We start from the raw sequence: 5997 nt of genomic DNA on the forward strand, positions 1-5997 counted from the left end.
TCGAGATGATTGGCTCATGCATTGTGCGTTACTCGCAGACCCGTTTTACCATTGGCCGTCGCGACGTAGAGGAAAGTCGGCTTCGGTCATGTGACGTACAGTAACGGGTGTTCCTACGTAAAGTACGTAGCGTATCAGCTGATGCCCGTCCTATATGACTTCAGTGTAGATACTAGAGCTGTGTGATCGCTGCCAATGTCACAGTACGAGGTCAGCACTGGCTGCTGCATGATCGGTAGCGTCTAGTTTCTCTTCGTGCAGGGGACCTTTCCCCATAACCCCCTGCGTCCATGTCATAATCTATTTGGAATAGAGAAGTGTGGCGAGTGAAGCGAGACACCGAGGCCCTCATTCCGAGTTGTTCGCTCGCAAGTGAATTTTAGCAGATTTGCTCATGCTAAGCCGCCGCCTACTGGGAGTGAATCTTAGCATCTTAAAATTGCGAACGATGTATTCGCAATATTGCGATTACACACCTCGTAGCAGTTTCTGAGTAGCTTCAGACTTACTCGGCATCTGCGATCATTTCAGTGCTTGTCGTTCCTGGTTTGACGTCACAAACACACCCAGCGTTCGCCCAGACACTCCCCCGTTTCTCCGGCCACTCCTGCGTTTTTTCCGGAAACGGTAGCGTTTTTTACCACACGCCCATAAAACGGCCTGTTTCCGCCCAGTAACACCCATTTCCTGTCAATCACATTACGATCGCCAGAACGATGAAAAAGCCGTGAGTAAAATTCCTAACTGCATAGCAAATTTACTTGGCGCAGTCGCAGTGCGGACATTGCGCATGCGCATTAAGCGGAAAATCGCTGCGATGCGAAGATTTTTACCGAGCGAACAACTCGGAATGAGGGTTCCCGAGCCCGAAGCGTGGCGAGCGTCCAATGCTGCATAGAAAAAAAAAATTCCCCCAAACGAACTGAGAACGAAGAAAACATTTAGGAGCTGTAAGGGCGGAAGTTCTCTCCTGCCCTCTCGTTTTGTCATGTCCAGGTCCTTAGCACGTAGGTAACATAGACACAACCCTGCATGATCCCTATATACAGTGCCACACAACCATCGCCCGCTCGTACTGAAAGTACAGTGCAACATATTCTTAAAGATACCAACCAACAATTTGTTATGCAAACGGAAATGCCAGATAGAGTAGTACACGGGGGTTCACTACGATATGCCGGCGGTCGGGCTCCACACTATATTATTCTCCCTCCAGGGGGATCGTGGACCCCCACGAGGGAGAATAAGTGTCGGTATGCCGGCTGTTGGGATCCCGGCGCCGGTATACTGTGCGCCGGGATCCCGGCAGTCGGCATACAGAAGACCACCCAGTACACGGTGCGTATTAGAACTAGAATGATTCATGTTGATGTAAGGTGCATAGAGATGCTAAAGGGTCTGGCCTAATTCAGAACTGATTGCTGGGCTACTAATTTTGCTGTCCTGCGTTCAGATAGTCGCCACCCGAGGGGAGTGTATATTTGCCGTGCAAGTGTGTGTTCGCATGTGTACTCCGTGCTACAAATATCCCTCAGTCAGTGGACAGCTGCAAATCCGTTCGCACCACACTCACAATCTAATGATTTTACCAGTGTGTGCAGGCCAGGACTTACTCCTACAGTGCGATGAGAACGGGCTGATCGGGTCCGGAGTTGACGTCACACACACGCCCTGAAAACGCTTGGGAACACCTTCATTTTTCCTGATACTCCCTGAAAATGGGCAGTTACCACCCACAAATGTCCTCTTCCTATCAATCACCTTGCGAACGCCTGTGAGATCGAAATTTTATGCATCCTGTCGCTGTTTGGCGATGCGTCTGCGCATTGCGGTGTACACACATGCACAATCATTCGATAATCGTCCGCTGTGCAATTTCGCACAGCAATCAGGTCTGTATCAGGCCCAATGTGTGACAACATAGGTAATGGGCATTACATGACACAGGAAAGGTGAGTCAGAATCAAGTCAGTTTCAAATATACATAATGCAGCGCGCCACTCACTTGGCATGTATTGTGCACTGAATAATGCATATTTGACATGCATTCCATGTAATATATAAAGCCTAAAGCCAAAGATTATCTTAATCCACATCAATAATTTACGCTCTTTGTAGATAATTTAGACTGGATCGCGGCAGTGATCTTTCTTTGTGGAGTGCGCATGCAAAAGTGCCCACTCAGGGCTGCGATCACCTCTGCCTGATTGACAGGCAGAGGCGGGAGGGGGCGTGCCAATGGCGTTAGAACGCCGTTTGTGGGGTGCGGTCTGGACAACGCAGGCATGTTCGTACCATTGCGGAGGTGGGCCACGGCGCTGCTTCCTGGGACGTGGTGGTAGCTCCCTGCCAGCACGCAGCAGCTGCGCAGGCAGGGAGCTACTCGCCGGGTGCAAAAGCATCGCCGCCGTGCAATACTTGTTCCCCCTTGTGAGGGGGGAGAGCAGAGCCAGACATGCGGGGCAGACTAGCCCTGTGCTGGGCGTCCCCCTGTATGTTTGAGAAACTGATCGTAGAGAACATAAGGAGAACAAGAGTTCAAGCGATCCTCATTGCTCCACACTGGCCAAGGCTGGCTTGGTATGCGGACCTTCTGAATCTCTTGCATGAAGAGCCGAGGCCTCTTCCTCTTCGGGAGGACCTGCTACAGCAGGGGCCGTTCGCCTATCAAGACTTACCGCGGCTATGTTTGACGGCATGGAAGTTGAGTGTCACACATTGCAGGCAGCGGCGGCCGTGCTTGCCCCTGCGTGTGATTTGGACTGCCCGGCGCCTCTCTCCCCCCGGCGGTCTCCGGGTCCCGGTGTCGGGTCGGTGCGTTCCTCCGGCGGCTTCCCGGAGCGAGGGCGCCGCCATCATGAGTGTGGTCAGGTAGGCGGAGCAGGACTGACGTCACCTGCCTGCTCCGCCAATCAGGCAAGGGCGGGGAATTCAAAGCCAGACGCCGGGCAGAGATCCGGTGCCTGAGTATAATCGATTCTGCCTCAGAAGCTGTGATTTCCAGAGCTCCCACGTTCCTGCGGTCTCCGTGTCTGCATCTCCGTGCCTCCAAGCACTTCCGTGCCTCCAAGCATCTCCGTGCCTCCAAGCATCTCCGTGCCTCCAAGCACTTCCGTGCCTTCAAGCATCTCCGTGCCTCCAAGCATCTCCGTGCCTCCAAGCACTTCCGTGCCTCCACGCATCTCCGTGCCTCCAAGCATCTCCGTGCCTCCAAGCACTTCCGTGCCTCCAAGCGTCTCCGTGCCTCCGAGCATCTCCGTGCCTCCGAGCATTTCCGTGCCTCCAAGGACCTCCGTGCTTCCAAGCGCTTACGCGCCCCCACGCACCTCCGTGCCTCCAGCACCTCAGTGCCTCCAGCACCACAGTGCCTCCAGCACCACAGTGCCTCAGCACTCAGCATCACTGTGCCTCCGGCACCTTCGTGCCTCAACACCTGTACCTCCAGCACCTCAGTGCCTCCAGCACCTCAGTGTCTCCAGCACCACAGTGCTTCAATACCTGTGCCTCCAGCACCTCAGTGCCTCAGCACTCAGCATCACTGTGCCTCCGGCACCTCCGTGCCTCAATACCTGTGTCTCCAGCACCTCAGTACCTCCAGTACCTCTGTGCCTCAGCATTCAGTATCTCTACAAGTCTTGTCTTTCAGGAAACCTTCAAGTATTCTTCCGTGCTTCCTGCCTGCCGTCTTAATCCTGCATGAGGAAGACCTACATCCGGCCATCTCTACTGCGACCCAGTAGCGGTTCCTCTTCCTGGTCATCGGAATAAGCCCCGAGTCCACAACACTCCCAAATCAGGTCAGTGATAGTATACTCAGGCCACATGGACCCGGGGAATCGGAACACGGACTCAAGTGCCATCCAGAACCTGGCTTCCCGAGTACAAAGTCAGGAAGCGGCACAAGGTCAGGTGATGCAGTACCTCCAGCAGTTGTCCGGGCGTCTGGATCAGATTCAGGCGTCTCTAGCCTCTGTAATTCCGGCACCTGTTCCAGTCGTTGCACCAGTTGCCGTTGCCAGCAATGTCCAACCATCGGCCGGTATCACCCCGCGCCTTCAGCTGCCTACTCCGTCCCGCTATAATGGGAATCCTAAAAATTGTCGTGGTTTCTTACACCAATGCGAGGTACATTTCGAGCTACTTGCACACAACTTTCCTACAGACCGGTCCAAGGTAGCATATATTATTTCTCTGCTGGAAGGGTCTGCCTTGGATTGGGTGTCTCCATTATGGGAACGATCTGATCCCGTGGTTTCCAACTATACCAACTTCATCACGTCCTTTCGAAGAATCTTCGATGAACCCGGCAGGATGACCACTGCTTCTTCCGATTTGCTCCGTGTTCGTCAGGGCTCCCGTTCCGTGAGTCAGTACGTGGTTCATTTCCAGACCATTGCCTCTGAACTACGCTGGAATAATGATGCCCTGAGAGCTGCCTTCTGGAACGGTCTCTCCGACCGGTTGAAAGATGAGCTGGTTACAAGGGATCTGCCAGATCCATTAGAAGAGTTGATTTCCCTTTGCGTCAAGGTGGATCTTCGGATGCAGGAGCGTGGAAGAGAACGTAGCCATTCAGATCGTTCAGGTTCCAGAATCCTACTCCTAGACCGGTGGCCTTGCCTAGCTCGGACGAGCCCATGCACATTAACCGATCCCGACTGTCTCCGGAAGAACAACAGCGTCGTCGTGAGGGTAAACTTTGCCTTTACTGTGGAGCCGCAGATCACTTTCTTAAGTTTTGTAAATCCCGTCCGGGAAACGGGCAGGCCTAGCTTGTTCCGGAGGAGTCAAGCTGGGGGTTACGACAAAAGCTTCTCCAACTTCGGACTGTTTGCTTCCTGTAACTCTAGTCACCGATTCAGCCTCCAAGTCTTGTGAAGCCCTGTTGGATTCCGGGGCTGCGGGGAACTTCGTTTCTTCCTCCTGTGCCCAAACCATGGGTTTAAAGTTACGGCCTATCGAGCGGCCAATTTCGTTGACGGCTATCAACGGGACTAGAATTTCCAAGGGTCTCATAATGTGGCGCACGGGGCCAGTTAAGCTGCAGGTCGGGGCTCTACATCAGGAAGGTCTGGAACTCTTGGTGATCCCAGAAATGCACCATGATCTGGTCCTTGGAATGCCTTGGCTAAAAATTCATAATCCCCACATTGACTGGAAGTCTTCACAAATTCTCTCCTGGAGTTCCTTTTGTCACGCTAATTGTCTCACTCCTGTTTGTCCGCTCTGTGTCTCCTCCAAGACGGGTGAAGAGCATATTCCGGAGGCATATCAAGGGTACAAGGATGTATTTTCGGAACAAGCAGCTGATCTGTTACCACCTCATAGGCCTTGGGACTGCCCTATTGACCTTGTCCCAGGGAAGACGCCACCTCGTGGTCGCACATATCCCCTGTCACTTACCGAGACTCAAGCTATGTCGGAATATATTAAGTCCAATCTGCTCAAGGGATTTATTCGCCCCTCTTCCTCCCCTGCTGGAGCGGACTTCTTTTTCGTGAAGAAGAAGGACGGGGGGTTGAGACCATGTATCGACTACCGCGGCTTAAATGATATTACTATCAAGAATAAATACCCCTTGCCATTAATCACAGAGTTATTTGATAGGGTTCGTGGTGCCCGCGTTTTCTCCAAACTCGACTTGAGGGGACCTTATAATCTTATACGCATCCGAGAAGGGGATGAATGGAAGACTGCCTTCAATACCCGAGATGGGCATTACGAATACTTGGTGATGCCGTTCGGTCTCAGTAATGCTCCTGCTGTTTTCCAGGGATTCGTCAACGAAATCTTTCGTGACATGTTATATCAGAGTGTTGTGGTATATTTGGACGACATACTGATCTTTTCCAAGAATCTTGTTGAACACAGGACTCAAGTCAAAGAAGTGCTCCACCGTTTACAAGAGAATCATCTCTATGCTAAGCTTTCCAAATGTACCTTTGAAGTAACATCCATTCCGTTCCTCGGTTATATCATCTCGGGGACGGAGCTTCG

Source organism: Pseudophryne corroboree, chromosome 6 (genome assembly GCF_028390025.1).
Source record: "Pseudophryne corroboree isolate aPseCor3 chromosome 6, aPseCor3.hap2, whole genome shotgun sequence".
NCBI lineage: Eukaryota > Metazoa > Chordata > Amphibia > Anura > Myobatrachidae > Pseudophryne > Pseudophryne corroboree.